The following is a 17,621-nucleotide window of genomic DNA, read 5'->3' as shown; positions in this document are numbered from 1 at the left end:
GCATTATTTGGTAACTAGGTAGATTGATCATCTTTTCATATGTTTTGACCATTTATAGTTTTTCTTCTGTGTATTAACTGTATGTACATTGTTTTCTATTTTTTTCTATTAAGTCATTTATATGATTTTCAGATGGTCTTCATATATCCTGAAAATTAATCCTTTTTACTTAGGATGCATGTATTTTCTTCCAAACTACCTCTTTTCTTAAAACATTATTTATGGTGTTCTCATAAAGATGTTTTAGAAATTTTACTGTAGTTAATAGATTTTTTGGGAGGTGGAGTCTTGTTTAGAGGATCTTCCTAAGATCATGTTAACCTCTTAAAATTTTAATTTATCCTTAATTTTAAATTATAATTTCTTATTTGCTTTTTAAAACATTTAGAATACATTTGGATACATGATGTGAGGTGATATATAATGGATAGTTATTGTGCTAATACTACTAAGTAGTCTATTCTTTTCTAATGATTTAAAATGACATTTTTATTATTTGTTATAGTCTTCTTATACCTATGTCAGTTACTTGACATTATTCTGCTTTACTGATCTATTTTGCTTTTTTATTTTGGGGGCTCAGGTGCACACAATTTTATTAATCATATTTCTTCTTTTATGATTGGTTTATGAATTACCTGGTTTTGATTAGTTAGTTGGTTTGACAATTTAATAAATACCTGCAAATTCATCACTGAGAGCAAAATCTATGAACTTGACAACCTACATCAAACTATTTGATTTCCTTCTCCCTATTCAATTTCCATAGCTTTGTTCCCTTGCTTTCTTTGTAAATACTATATGTACTTTATAAATTCTATATGTATTTCTAGAATTAATCATTTAATTTTAATTTATTAACATTAACATAATGAGACCTAAGATATCCTTAGAAATTGCATGATTTTGAAGAATAAATTTGGGGGAATTCTAACTATAAATAATTTGAATAACCCCAAATAAGCATGTCAGAAACCTATTTGGCTGCCTAATCTCATGTAATCCCATGAATGAAATATCTTTCTGAACTGTAGGAGCAATCCACCTGTTGGATTGCCGTTCTGGAACCATGACCTTGCCACTAAAAGGACACCTTAGGCATGAATCCAGAGCTCCTCAGAGAATTTATTCAATCCCACCACAGATTAGAGGGTCAGAGAATACCCCAAAGGGAAGAAATAATGATCAAGGCCAACAAGTTCTAGTCTAGGATCAGGGTGGCCCCCACCCTGGATGGCATCACAGGCCAAAGCTGGTCCCAGCCATTGGAAGAAAATACAAAAGATTTTGAGGAAGTCACTCTAAAGCATGGAGTTCCCTGGCATTAGTGTCCAGGGCAAGGGATCTTTCTTGCCTGAGTCAAAGTGCAGTACTGACATGTGTAAAGCTTTCTCTTGAATATGTAGACAGGAATGAAGTAGGTTATATGAATATTCAGCATTTTAGGAGACAATACTAAATATGTTTACAAAGTGGTTGCGCTAATTTATATTCTCATCAGTAATATCTTCTGTGGCTACTCAATTTCTCTATATAACGCATGGCAATTTTAGAGTTTTTAATTTTTATCAATCAACTATAAAATACATTTCAATGTAATTTTAATTGACACTTACCTGAATAATGACAGACATGATAAACACTCTTCCTTTGTTTGCGTTATGTGTTGCCTCACCTGTGAAATATCAGTCATGTTTTTGGGATTCTTGTGCTTCTTTCTTATTGAAAAAAAAATTTATACATGTTTTATTAATCACTGATACTAATTTTTTGTTAGTGAAGTATATTGCAAATATTCCCATTTTCATGTTCTTTGAGGTGTTTATTTATGAACCATAATTTATTTTATTATAGTTAAGATTATAATTTTTCCTTTCACAATCAATAATCTTGTTATTTTTACTAAAAAATATTTCCCCAAAAGAAATCTAAAAAACATCTATTTATATATTATACTGAGTTTTATAGTTTCTTAATATTTATTAATCTAGCTAGGACAGGGTCAAAAAACTTTTCTGTAAAGGTCCAGACAGTAAAAACATTTGGCTTTGTGAGCTATATAACTTCTATTAAAACTATTCAACTCTGATGTTGTAGCATGAAAGAAGTTATTCACAATCCATAAATTCATAGAAATCCTACTGTATTATAGGGAGAGTGTTATTTCCTTCTCTTATTCTGCACAAGTGTTTGACTATTTTTGGTCCTTATTCTTCACCTAGAAGTGTATTATATCCTTTCCCTGTCAACTAAAATATTTACCTTTTGAGATGAATGTAGCTTAAAACCTTCCTCAGTCAAATATACATAAACCTTGATGGTCTAGATTTCATGATGTAATTCAATCCCTTCTTTGTTTAGAAGCAGCTGTTCTCAAGCTATGCTCTAGTGAGAATAAGACATTCTAATCTTGTTTTAGTTTTTTTAGTTATTCCCAGGTTTAATGAAAAAAATATTTTTCAATAATCAAATACCTAAAAATTTTGTCGTTTGTTAATTTCACATACTAAAATCTATATAGGATGGTGTCTTAGGATAAGTACACTTAGTCGCTACAATGAACAACCTCCAAATCTTAGTGGTTTAAAATAATAAAGATTTATATTTTCCTCTATTATAGTCCAATGTGAATTAGTATGGATTGTGCTCCATGTAGTCATTCAGAGACTCAGAATCTTTCCATGTTGTGTCACCTCCATCTCTAACATAAAATCTCACTAGAACAAAAGAACAGTATGTGGAGATTCATCCAGATGGTTTTACATGTCAGTCATGGAAGTGGGTCATATCACTTCCACTCAATTCTATTGGCCAGAATGCAGTTTGTAACTCCAAATTTACTTCTAAGGGTTAGAATATGTAATCTTCCTGTGTGTCCAGGAAGAAAATGAAATAAATTTGATGAATTTTTATAGCACTGTATCTGCAATGGATGAGCTATGTATCACATTATATGTCATTATTTATTTTACATTTGTAATTAAGTGCATCATGGTATTTTATAAATTTAGAAATCCATTAGATTAAATAGTTTGAGAGACACTTAACTAAATGTTGGAAAGTTCTGTGAATGTTTTGCTACCAGGTTATATATTTCCCTATAGGAAACATAAAAAGTATAGACAGAAAAACATGAGAGCTGCTAAACAAATATGCCGAGGCCATCTTACTTCACTGGTAGAACTACCAGAATTATTCATGTTTGTTTAAAAGATGGATATAAAAAATGTATCTAAATATCTATGACAACTGGAATGCCTAGAGTATTTTCTATGTAGGAAAAGACCAAATTCTAATAATTTAATTCCTATTTTTATTCCATAGGTTACGTTTTATTCTAAAAACACTTTTATATAATTTCTCTTCTCTGATCATCTTTGAAAATAGTTGTAAACCACTATTTATAAATGTGTATTTTAAAACTTCCACTTCACTCCACCTTTTCTATTCTCTACATTGACTTTAATAACTTAGAATGAATCAACTTGAAACCATGGTTTACAGTAAATAATGTTTCCAGCACAAGACAAAAAAATGTGTTACTCCCTAATGACTGTGCATGATGTTGACATAGCCACTGTTCCAAGTTGATTTATAACTTCAGTATGCCAGTAGAGTTTTACTAGGATATTGTTTAAATGAAAGAGCAAGAGATTATCAAAGAAAAGGAGATCACCAAGGAAACTATGTGTCTGTCTCCCTTGGTACTTCATCAAAAGACTTTATGGAAACATTCATATGCACTGAACAAACCATGACAAATCTGAGACCTAATCACTCTCATTTTGATGAAATCTGAGTCTCTTAAGACCAATAGAACAATATAAATTTCCTCTGCTTACTAACAGGGACATTTTCTAAGGGAAAATAGAGGGAATCTTTAGTCCAAACTTCAATAGGCTTATATTTTAAGAAATCTCAGCTAGTTCAACAAATGCATTAAAGATCCAGAGAAAAAAATTTACCCTATAGCTTCTGGTATTTACTGTTTAATGTTGATATAATTAAGAAATATATGTTTAAAAGGTTTCATTTTTAATTGTTTTTAAAAATCAATTTTGGTATTTTCAGTGTACAATTTATTTTTGTGAACAAAATCCAATTATAAAATTTTGCTTCTAATGAGAAATTATTTCACCTTCCATGGCTTCACTTATAGTTGCTACCTTTGGAATAAGTGAAAAGACTGAAGGAACATAAATGACTTCCTACTGGACACTTAGTTCTCTCAAAATCCATATCCCAACAGCAATTTTATGTGCTGAGAGTGGGTCATTTTCCTATTCACTATCATATGTTAAGTTTGTTCCATAGAAAGGAGAGTATAAGAACTTAAGACAAGAGAATGAAAAGTCTTCCAATTTCCTGCAGTCTTGCAGCCAGCACTCTTTTATGAGCACAAAGGAAAAATTAAATTTAACTATTAATGGAATACCACATTTTCAGTTAAGTATTGTAGACTTTTAACTGATCCATCTGTTGTTGCATCAGCTGAAATTCTTCATTTACTATCTGTGGTCAGCAGAATAATGGTCCCTCAAAGACGATCACATGCTAATCCCTGGAACCCATGATATGTTACCTTACATGGCAAGAGACTTTGCAGATATGATTAAGATTCAAGACCTTCAGATGGAGAGATTACATGGATTTTTCAGGGAGCGGGGCAAATCTAACACATGAGCCATTAAAAGCAGAGAATCTTTCCTGGTTGTGGAGAGAGACGCAATGTGAGGAGGATCTGACCTGAGCAGAGTTACAAATGACAGAGTTTAACCTTACGGTTAAGAGATATGGCAACTTCAGCCTCACATGAGTTCTTAGAATTTAGTAATGGAAACTACTCTCACTTCCCAGCTATGGAACATTTGTTTTTCTTATCTATTTATTTAAATAACATTAAATTCAACTTGCATTCATATGCAAGTAATAACTGGAAAAAAAGTAAGGCAAACAAATTTTGTAAATTATTCAGACCAAATAAACAACTTCAAACAGTTTACCTTTAAATATTTACTCATTTAGGCATAAAGTGCCATTCCAAACCCTGCCTTTAGGTAGTTTAAAGGATCCAAATTTGGGGGAAAAGTAACTTGTGATTCACTTTCACTTTGAATGGTATGACTTCTATGATGTGGAAATCAGTTCAATCCATTTTTATTAACTCCTATTGTGCCATGCAATAGTAAAGTTGTCTTACTGTTCTCATTTAAAGGAAGTATAGGAAATTTCTGTAACAGACTGTCTATACCTTATCCAGAGAAAAGCCTGGAGGTGCAGAGTGCATTAGGTGCCAGTGCAAGCAAAGGCGGGGACCACCCCCAGATATGAAGCTATTGGCACAACCATGAAATGCAGGTCTGCAAAGCTAAGTAGGTTCTAATGGTTGTGTTTGAAGTTTACCAATATTGATGAGTTCATTGCTCACACAGCTCAATGAAAAGAACAAGCCCTTTGATGCTCTAGGATGCAAGTAAAGTCTCTTATGGAAATAAATTGAAGCATTAAGCTAGTGTTCCTAAGATTAAATACAAAGAAGTACTTCTAGCACTCTCACAGTTAGATGCAGACATTGTCTGTGTGTCTGCTGGTGTCTGTGTTTTGGTGCTTGGTTGGATCCTCAAAAGCTAATTCTTCAATCAGTATTTGATGCTATATTGTGGAGGGACGGGGGTAGATTAAAAAGTTACAGATGTTGTACCTGAAATATTTTAACTATCAATCCAAAGACTGCAAAACAGAGATTATGCGTCACCACAAAGGAGCAGTTCCCAAGGGAGTTTTGTACACTCCTCACTGTATGCCTCCCCCCGCAAAAACAAACAAACAAAAAAAAAAAAACAAAAAAAAAACAAACAATAAAAACACGTAGACACTGCTTTAGAAGAATTATTTGTGGAGGCAAGGGAGTATGTTAAAAAGCGACACTGTCAGAATTATGAAGATGGGGATAGGAAATAGTAACTTCTGAGTTTATAAAGTGTGTGTGTATGTTAAAGGGAGAAGAGAGAGACTTTTTCCATTTCTAGGAAAAATCAGCTATTATAAGATGATATCCCTGGGGAAAGAGGCTGCAGCAGAACTGATAATATTTTGCTGAATTAGTGTTTTGGTACTTTAGTTATGGTTTATTTTATTTTTGCAGACAAAATAAAAATTAAATTGTTTGACTGGTTGAGTGAATTTTTGTACTAACTTTGGAAGATTTTAATGTAGATAGATTGTGTATATGTATAAACATGAGAGAATGTGTATACTTGCAAAGCAGATACCCACACATTGTCCTGGGAGGAAGGTGGTGGTGGTGTGGTGAGAAACAAGATCCATTTTTGGCTCTGTGAGATTCTAGGATCTAAATTCTGTTTGAAGGTTAAGTACCAGGATATTTACCTATTACTCATTTATTTGACATCAATTTTTTTCACGGAAGTTTCTAGATGGAAAGATGTCAGGACAGAGATTTTTTTCTCTTTGAAGACAAATTATTAAATAGGCCAGCTAGCAGAGAAGGACAATAAAAGCCCCCCCCCCCCTCCAAATGATATTCACAATAAGGAAGGGATGACATATCTGGACTCAACATCAAAATCCATTTTGTTGCAGGGAGATGAAGAGTGTGTGGTTGATGCTGTTACCTTCAGTGAGGCAGTCACACTAACAGCATGAAGTGGCCATATAATTCATAGCCCAAACTCAGAGCCATTTGAAAGGGGTAGTATGAGGCAAGGTAACTATTTATAATTAAACCAAGAAAAGAGGCATAAATTGAGACTATCATAGGAAAAGTGGGGTACAAACCTTAAGAAATTTGGGGTGGATTGGGGTGCCCTGTTGCTATAGCACTTCCTGTGGTACACAGAATTTGTAACCGGTGTATGGACTTTCTGATTTCAGAGCAGTGCCCCGTGGTGGCAAAAGTCGTGAGTACCAGGGCCCTTTGACTTGCTGTGAGGAATCTAAAGTACTGTTCAGACTTGAGTAAGCCCTTGTTAGAAACCGGAACTTATTCCTGAGCCCAGAGTGAAAAATACCTGTCTTATAGTGAGTAGTCAGTAGACACAGTAAGGTATGCACTAGTTTTCTGGTTGTTAATTTGTTCCTAAACAGTCCAAAGCTTTTTCAGTTTCAGAAGTGGACCTGATGAGTCGGTGCATTGTTAAGCTTTACTATTTTTCCTGACAGCCCAAAGAGATAAGAAACTTCAAAGCTGTGTGAGCATAAAATAATATTTTGTATTGGACATTCATTAAAATATGGGAGGAAGACATTTCTAAATTTGGTGTTTATTATTTTAAGTGTTGACTGGATCTTGTGGAAATGGAGACATGTTAACAAATTTTGTTATTCTGAATTGGAGATAAACAGAATGACAAATTATAAATAAAAATAAAACCACATTAATATAATACTTTATGTCAACTATAATTGAAAAATAAAAAATATGATTTAAAAAGTAAAATAAAACCATAAGTTATAAAAGAGATGATTTGAGATGGTCAATCAATTAGACTTACTTAAGCGTAATTGGAATTCCTTTCTTGCTCAAAGTCAGAAAGAATACCAGCTTCCAACATTTTATGAAGAGGGACAAATTGTTTTTTCTTTTATAAAATGTCTTCAGACCTGGGAGTTGGTAGATAGGGCCAGATTCTCCGGGCCAGCATGGAAGGATACACTTAATATCCAAAGCGGAGAGTAGCAAGAAATCTCTGAGAGAGGAAATTGGATGCTGCCTGTTGTTTGGAATTTCTCTACCCCTCTTTCTATGAACTTGCTAAGTAAATGGGGATTTATTCTCCCGCATGGTAAGAGGATATCTTGAAAGCTGTAAATTAAGGAGAGGGTAGAAAGATAATGGACCAAAGTTACATTAAAAGTACAAGTAGGTATAAGGAATTGAGGATTAATTGGTTACCCTTCCTTTAAAAAAAAAAAAAGTAAAAATAAGAAATGATTATAATAGAATAAATCTCTACTAGATTTAATTGTATACCTTGCTATGTAGAGATTTTTTTAATTGGAAATTGTTGGCCTCTGGATATGAACCTCTAGCTTCTTTTTCTCTTAGCACTTTTGTTTTGTCCTACCTTCTATTCCTTGGGGGAAGTAATGTAGATGTGTTTCCTTAGGACACTGACATTATTCATTTTTGCTCAGTGAAAACTCTTGTCTTTCACTCCTTGGAGTCTCTCTTTCTCCCACTTGAGTTGTGACTGAGGTTAAATTGATAATTGTAACAAGATAGAGGGATTTTTTTTTTTTAACCAAGATTTCAAGGGTCATACACAGGATCCTTGACTTGCAGCAGGCTCCTGTGTACCTGCTCCACTCTGCCACCATGCCACCCCTACTCACCATCCATAGGACACATGCAGTGATGTCTTCGGAGGAAACACATTCACAGAAGACAATGCCAATCCCAGTGAAACTGTAGGCCTGGAGTTTCAGTACTGAGTAACACATTCAATTTCTGTACTGGACATAAAATGATTATTCAGCTATTCTGTTTCTTTTTGTGTCAATTTTTCTAAGGTGTATCTTTTAAGAAAGATATCCATTTCATATAAATCGTCATATTTGTTAGCCCAAAGTTGTTTATATAGTATTCTCTTATTCTTTTAAAGTGTATAATCTGTGTTGACAAATCCTACAGATTAAACATTCATTATTGATATTGATTTATGTTCTCTTACCTTTTCTCATGAAAATTCTACCTAGAGGATTATCAATTTTATTGATTTTCCCCAAAGAACTACATTTTTACTTAGCTAGTATTCCCTGTTATCTGTCGTTTTTCAATATAACTGATTTTTGCTTTCATCTTTATTAATAACTTTCTTCCTCTTATTTTGTTCTTGTTTTTCTAGTGTTGTCAGATGGAATCTTAAATTATTGATTATAGATCTTCTTTCTTAATTTATGCATATAAAACTTTCCATTTACCAGTGCTTTAGCTGTATTCTATAAATTTTGATATGTTATTTTAATTTTCATATCGGTTCAAAATATTTTGTAAATATTTGTTCTTTGATCAATGAATTATTTAAAAGGTGTAATTTAATTTCCAGAAAAATAGGATTTAACTCAATATTTATTTTTATGTAGTTCTAATTTAATTCTATTGATGTGAGAAAATACACTCTGCGTAACTCGGATTTTTAAAAAATTAATGGCCCTGTTTTGATCTATCTCACCATATTCTGTCTATCATATGTACTTGAGAAGAATGTGTATTCAATTATTAGACGAAGTACTCTATAAATATAATTAGATTAAAATGGTTCATAGTGCTATTGAGATCTTCTGTGTCCTTACTGAGTTTTTGTCTAGCTGTTCTATCAAATGCTCAGACAGCTGTTTGTTAAAAATCCTATGATCAAAATTTATCTCCCTTTAATTCTCTCAATTTTTTTCTTTTTAAAAAATTTTATTTATTTATTTATTTATTTATTTATTTATTGAAGAAATGATTTAAAATTTTTTCCCCCTGTATACCTACCCTCTCCTCCTTCCTTTCCCCGCTACCCTCTGGTAACCACTAGTCCATTGTCCATGTCCATGAGTCTCTGTTAGTTTGTCCTGTTCGTTTGTTGCTTTTAGGTTTATATCCCATGTATAGGTATTATCATATGATTTTCAACTTTTTCTGTCTGGCTTATTTTCCTTAGTATGATTATTTCAAGGTCCATTCCTGTTGTTGTAAATGGCAGTATTTCATCTCTTCTCAATTCTCTCTATTTTTGATTTATGTATTTTGAGGCTCTGTAATTAAGTACATAGAATATGATAATTGTTATTTTAACTAATTACTTCTCTTATCATTATTATGAAATGTATGTAGACTGTTGTAATATTCTTTTATTAAGGTCTGGTTTACCTGATATTAACATAGCCACTCTAGACTTCTTAGGTTTAGTATTTGTATTTCATGTTTATTGCATCCACTTACTTTAAACCTATCTGGTGTCTTTATATTTTGTGTGGCTCTTATAGCAGCATATGGTTCAATCTTGTTTTTACCCATCTGTCAATATGTCTGTTAATTGGAATACTTAAAACAATAATGGGTTATGTAATTATTGATATACTTGGATTTAGTCCTACTGTTTTCTTGTTTGCTTATCCTTTCCGGTTTTGGTTTATGTGTTCTTTCCTTTACTTTTGGAATACTTTTGGTATTCCATTTTAATTTATTACTTGGCTTTTTTGATACATTGTGTGTCTATGTGTGCTTTGTTTTATTTTTAGCAGTTCTTTTGGGGATTACATATACATACCTAACCTTTCACAATCTACTTAGAATTTCTTTTAGCATTCCCTATAGAAAAGATCGGGTAGTGACACTTAATCCTAGTTTTATTTCATCTGAAAATTTCTTGTTTCATTTTCTTTTCTGAAGGATATTTTCATTGGATATAAAATTATGGTTTGATAAGATCCTTTTTCTTTCAAAGATGTTGGCATCTGGCCTTGATGGCTTCAAATCATTGCCCTCTTGTAAGTAACATATCATTTTTCTCTAAATGCTTTCAAAACTTTATATCTGAATTTTAACTTTTTGTCTGTAATGTGTCTAGTGTTTTCTTTAGTTGATCCTTTTGAAGCTCACTTTAAAATTTAGTATTTTTAATCTAAAAATGTATGCCTCTTGTGAAAGTTGGGAAGTATTCAGCCATTATGCCATGCAATATTATATTTTTGCTCCAATATCCTTCTCTTCTTTTTTGGAGGGGAACTCCAAATATTCATATATTAGACCTTTAATATCCCATAGGACCCCAAGGGTCTGTCCAACTTTTTTAATCTTTTCTTTTTTTGTTATTTCCATTGTTATATCTATTTTGTTTTTTTGTCCATCCAGTAATTCTTTATTTCAGATATTTAATTTTCAGTTCTAAAATTTCTATTTGGTTTTATTTTTTTTATTATTTTCTGTTGAGATTTCTTACCTTCTAATTCATTTTATGTGTGTGTATGTTTTGTTTTTGACCTCATGGAGCATAGTGTTGCTTTGTGTCTGAAAATGCTAATTTCTATTTTGGTGTTACATTCTTTGCTTTATTTTTTTGGAGATGGGTTACATTTTCCTAGTTCTTCATATGTCAGATAATTTTGAATTTTATATTAGACTCTGGCCTGTTACAGTCTTCTGAAAAAAGATGATAATTTTGTATTAGCAGGCAATCAACAAATAAGATTTGGACGCTAAGTTCTGTCTTGCCTCTTTTGGGTGATGGTTCCAATTTTAATTCAGTTCTTTAAATTATTATTTTGCTTGTCTATGGTTATTTTAGGTGTGCACGATTTGAAATTATTCTGAGCCTTGTAGAGATGATTCACATCTTAGTTTAGTTTTCAAAACTTTTGCTATGCTGGTTTGATTCTGTCCCTATGTGTGTAATTCAGAGGTTAGGCTCAGTCTTATGTTAGTGGTTCAAATCTTGGTTCAGTTATCTAGATCTGTTCTATGTTGGTTTAGGTCTGTCCCAGGCTTATTTGTTCAGAGTTAAGGCTTGCCAATTACCTTTATGTTTGCCCATATACATAAACAGACTGATTAGGTTATAACTGAACTTTTGTTTTAGATTTAGTTTTAAATTAGCCGGTATGGATACAGAGTTGTAGAGGTCTCAATGATGAAAATGGCAAGAAAAGCCAGAGAAAATTAATAAGGTTTATTTTGAGAAAAGTAAGGAACATGGGATAAATCTGAGAGGGAGTATAGCATAGTAATGAAGAGCATCGGCCTTAGAATCTGACCAAACGGAAATCAAATTCCAGATCTGCTACTATCAAGTTCTGTAATCTTAGAGATAGTACTCAGCCTATCTGAGCTTCAGTTTACTCAACTGCAGTGGGAAGAATGACCCCTCTCTCAGAAGGTTCTCATAAGAATTCTCATAAGAATTGTACAAACTGTTTAGCATAGGGCCTAACACATATTGAGATTTCAATATATGGTAAGAAAATATTTAAGACACACTTAAAACAAGTTGAACTAATGGCAGTGTTATGAGTTAGAAAAATTTTGAATTCAACATGAGTATCTCTGTATTTGTTAGTTTCTATATAAGTCAATTTGAAAGAGTAATCTCCGCTCTTTTCAAAGAATTATTGTGGGGATCAAATTCAATAATCTTTGGGAAAATGTTTGATAACTACAGAGCACCATACAAAATGCAAAGAAGTACTGGTAACTTTGAATTTGTTGGGACATTGTGTAAAGGGTCATGAGCAGAAAATGCAAAACAATTAAAGCACTTTGAATAGACTAAAACTAAAATACAACAAGAAGAAAAATGTTATTTAAGTGTCCAGATCAATCAATAATATGATAATGTCTATAGAACTATGTGCCTTTAAAATTAAAAGGTAATAATGAGTAATGATGAAGGAATTTTTAACAAATTGAACATGTCAAGAGAGAAAGAACAAAAGAGTTACATTACCAGAGCCTATAATATAACTTTTCTTTTAGTAGTCTAGAAAAAACCATACTTTATTTTCATATTATGGTTTGTGGTTTCTAAAATATTTCCTCATTTACTTTCTCATTTGAACTTTACAATAGCCTATTGAAAGATGTTCCTCTCATATCTGACCAGTGTGGGATTTAAGAGGTAGACATAAATAGATACAGCTGTCTGCAAAACAAGTGGGTATCAACATGAGCTTTGTGACTCCCACTTCTCAGTGCATCTCAGTGGGGCCAAATGAATTAACTGCCTAAATAAAGAATCTGGGATCTGAGAAAGTAATAAAGTATATCTGGATCTCATGGGAGGGACCTGAGTTCACACAGTCCCTAGTTAAAGCCCCCATTCTGCTCATTTCAGCCAGCACTCTCTCCTACAGCTTGTTTCCATGGCTGCACCTTGAGAAAAATCTCATACATTATATGAATAATGCCTTTCAAATGGCAGTGGATTGTGTGAGTATGTGTGGTGGGCAAGGGGGTGTGTATGTGGCTGCTGATGAGGGAGAGCTATTTTGGCCAGTGTAGAAGACTTGTGTATTATGAATTAGAGTCATTTCCAGGAGAGTCAGGTCAAAGTAGAGATAATATGCAAAAGTAGAAAATAAAGAACAAGATTATTGTTGTTAAGGGACTATCAGAGCACACATTCATTTGTGTAGCTCACAGTTCATTACAGTTTTTGGATGAACTTACTTTTAAAGATATTTATGGCACAAATTAATTTTCCAGATACCAATCACAAATACTCTCTGAATTGTTCAGTGAGAATGGAGGGCCCTCCTCAACTGCACAAAAGACTCTTCGGGGCTTTTGATTTGACCAAATGAGGGGGCCTAGGAGCCTCATTGCAGAACTTTATTCGAACTCCAGAATTTCAACGTATCTCATGTTACCTTTGCCCCAAATTTAGCACAAACAATTTAAAATCTTGTTTTCTCTTTGCTCCCCCTTTTCTCTCTCATTAATGATGATTTTTCATTATCTCTTCTCTGGGGAAATCCTTGACCTTCACTAGGGCTGCAAGTTTTCATGTTACCTTCTCTCGTCACATCATTTACTCATCTAGTGAGCTAGAATTCATTTTCCTTCTTATGAACAGCCTCTCTGATGTGTTTTTCTTTCTTTATCCATGGCACTTCTCAGAGTTTCTGTCTTATATTAATGCAGTTTTCAGTAGGTCTGAAAGAGAGAAATGAGATAAATGACATTACCATCAAAAGTAACATAAAATATTCTGGTTACGTGAATGTTTTTTATATGGAAGTCTTGACTTATAGCTTCATAGACACATTTCCATATAGGGACAGTCTCAAGTCTCACTTTCATAGGATAGCAAAAAATGTCAGGTTAAAAAAAAATAATCGTATCCTTCATGCTCTGGGTCTTATCTTCTTCTCTTTCTCTGATAGAGTGTTTCAAAGAACAACAGAAAGAAAAGAGGAAACAAAGGAAAGAAAAAAAGGAAAGATAACAAACATCCAGGTGAATCTCAGAGAATAGGGAACTACTCATATAATTGATTTTTTACATGTCTCCTAACAGAAAGCAAAAGTTACAGGTGGGGTGACCATACATCCCATGTTGCCCAGGACATCCTGATTTATACTTATTGTCCTCATATCCAATCCAGTTAGCACCACCTTTTATCTTCAAAAGTTTCTAGATTTTTTTCACCCACAGAAAATAAAAATGAGTTTTTCATGTTCAAATTGAATTGCACATTCCGAGAAATGGGCACATAATATCTGAAATTCAAGACTGTTTCTGGTATTGAAGGGAGGCTTTGGGAAGCTTGGTATTCAAATAAACATTAAACCTTAGGAACATTTATCAAGGAAATGTGTGCTAAATAAAGAATACCCACTCATCTTCTAGAAAGCATCTCATCCTTGTTTCCATAAAACTTATCAGACAGTTAAAATTAAGGAAGAAAATCAAGCCCAAAGAAGAGGTTAAGATATTTCTACTTAGAAGGACATGTGTGTGTTTGAGGTTGAAAGGGTGAAAAAAGCAAGAGTTTCAATATCAGTGAAGTTAATGGATTTCAGTAGAAAGGAGGACTTTGGAATCAGACACAACTTCAACTCACTGCTATTATTTATTGGCTATAATGTAACTTCTCCAAATCTCAATTTCTTCATCTATAAAATTAGGCTAATAAATTGGAGCCGTTATAATAATTAAAGTATGATTTGAACAGAATAGTAGTGATAGCTGATATTTTTTAAATGCTTACTATGTACCAGACACAATTCTAAAAACTTCATATTAATTCATTTAATTCTTACAAGAACTCTAAGGAGATAGCCTGCTGTTATCATTAGCATTTTACAGATGATGAACCTGAGACTCAGAGTGACTAAGGGGCCAAAAATTGTGGAATCTGGATTGAGTTTTTCTTGGTATAGGTATTCAGCATGACCTTAGTCACTATTCTGCACAGCTCTTCCCTACCAAGCAAGAAACAGATTATTAATATGAGCAAGGAAAAGAAAATAATTAGTTGTAGTAAAATGACAAATGTACACAAATGATAATACTTTAATATGAACTGTCCCTATATGGAAATGTGTCTATGAAGCTATAAGTCAAGACTTCCATATAAAAAACATTCACGTAACCAGAATATTTTATGTTACTTTTGATGGTAATGTCATTTATCTCATTTCTCTCTTTCAGACCTACTGAAAACTGCATTAATATAAGACAGAAACTCTTAAAATAGACTTATATCACTGCGTTAAACTATAACTAACACTACTTTAATTTAGGATCAATATAAAGTATTGCAGATATGCTTTCCTCTCAGGATGCTAGACTATCGATTCTATGTATGTAGGATAGGACCTAGCTTATCCTGGGTGAACAATTGGACATTCCTTCCATTGGACTTTGTAGAAAGGACATTGTCCTGATGATCACCTAGCAGCACCTCACTCCCTGACCTTTGGGAAACCAGTGGCCAATTAGTCAACACTCAGGCACTTTAGCTATATGCTGTTTATTTGCTTACTCTGAAACCCAAGGTTTATGCTTCCCACATTTTTTAAATTTCGCCAAGAAAGAGGGAATTTACTTTTTTACCCCAGTTCAAACCCAATAAATTTAGTATTCTCTCCAGCAATCACCATTCATTTTGATTTATAATGTCAACATCTCCCTAACTCTTCCTTATTTTTATTTATCACTTCTCTGCCCTCTTCTCTTTTCAGGTTTCCTTCCTCTCTCAGTCTTTCCACAAAGCTAAGAGTTCTTTCTTGTCTCCAATAGAGACTTCTTTGAGCAAAGAAATTTGCAAGTTATTTTCCTCTTGCCTGGGGCTCAATCTCACCAATGAAATTATGTAGGCTCACTGGGCTACATAATTAAGTAGATCCTTGTTCTTTTTGTTATTTTCTGGTTTTTTCGCAAGCCATTATTATATACATTACCATGATCAACCTGACAGAAGCCATTTGATGTATAGGGATGACAGAAAGATTTCTCTTTACTGGCCAGATGAAGATTCATTCTTAGTGTACTCAGAGTTTGGTCCAGTTTCTGGCATCAGCTCAGTTATCGAATTATTGCGAATCGATACTGCTGAAGAAACTTGTCCCAAACTTATTAGTGTCCAAGTCAGTTGCATCCCCTATCTCTTATTTCATTGCTTTTCAAGTACAATATATTAAGAAGGCTTATTCAAATCTATCTCAAGTACATACAAATTCTGCTACTGATAAGACTTGACACTTAGAAACTTTAATATATAGTTTTATCTCTGTGTGTATAAAATAATTAAATCATGCAATTTTGCTCATTCTACTCAAGATGGTCTTGGTAAGATGTACTTGAGGAGTTTGGTAATCCTTTTTCACTGAAAAACAGTAACTGAAAGCCAGGAGTCTATAATTAGCAAGAAGCCAAGGATAACCTATGATTTGGGGTTCCTATACTTGATAACCACAGGTCAGAGCGCACACATGTGGATCACTATCTGCCTGAGTCATGAGTTTTCTGCAGCATCTCTGGTCATTTAGTTCAATTAACAAAGTATTGCATGTCTTCAACCTCAAAGCATTGTATTACATAGTTGGAGATACCAACAAAGGATAAGACATGGTTCTTGATAAAAAGACAGGATAGAAATCTGCTAAACATATTTAAAAGCAAAAGGTAGAAGCAAAAACACCAGGAATTCTAATAGCAAAATTTATGAAACCCATTAAATAGGCTGCTGAGTAGATTAAAATTATTCCAGTCTAACATCTCTCTAGTGTCTCATGGATAGTAGCACTCTTTACTAATGCAACGTAGCATAGTGATTAGGAACATGGCTTTGGCTATGTTTCTTGTTGGCTGATGGATTTTGAACAACTTGCCTGTGAAATGGAGAAAATATTAAAATTTACCAGCATTGTTATGAGGATTTAGCAAGATGATGACAGTAATGAGTTTTACAGTATCAGCACATAGTAAGCACTCAGTAAATGTTAGCTATTTTTAAAGTTAACAGAGGATGAGCTGGCAGAACTATTTCAGAATGTCATATGTTTTTTCCATAGTGTAGAATTTGAGTTCAAACAAAAATATGAAATGACAAATGCCCGGCATGAGGTTCACATGCACCCACATCACTGGCATTTTCTTCATCCCAGAAAAGGTTTGTGCTAGCCAGGCTGCTTCTGCTTGATAAAGGAAGCAAGAATACCAAGCTATCTTGGGAAAACTCAATTCCTCTTAGGTATGTGCCCCTCTCCCAGAAGTAGGCAGATCTAACAGAGCCACATTATTACCATCAATTCAAATTCATGACTGAAAGATGATTTCTGTTTATAAGTAGCCACTGATTCCTGTGTCTGGCTGTTGCATAAAATGAGTACAAGCAGATATTCCTGTATTCAGTTCTCTGGGAGTTGCTGGACTCGCATCACAAGATATTAAGCAATATCCACACATAAACTGTTCACCAAGGATTTATTGAGAACTTGCTAAGTGCCAAACTGATTGCTTAAGAGCAGGTAATTTGCAGAAAGATTAATTCAAAAGAAGGCAAAAAACTATTCATTTGTAATTTTATATGTCAAGATGATCTTCAAATTTTTGTATATGTGCTTAATATTTCATATTTTCATTACTGCTTTACTCGTGGAGAGTGACTGTA

The sequence above is a fragment of the Pteropus alecto genome, unplaced genomic scaffold (assembly GCF_000325575.1).
Source record: "Pteropus alecto unplaced genomic scaffold, ASM32557v1 scaffold7, whole genome shotgun sequence".
Classification (NCBI taxonomy): Eukaryota; Metazoa; Chordata; class Mammalia; order Chiroptera; family Pteropodidae; genus Pteropus; species Pteropus alecto.
This window is presented reverse-complemented; position numbering follows the sequence as displayed.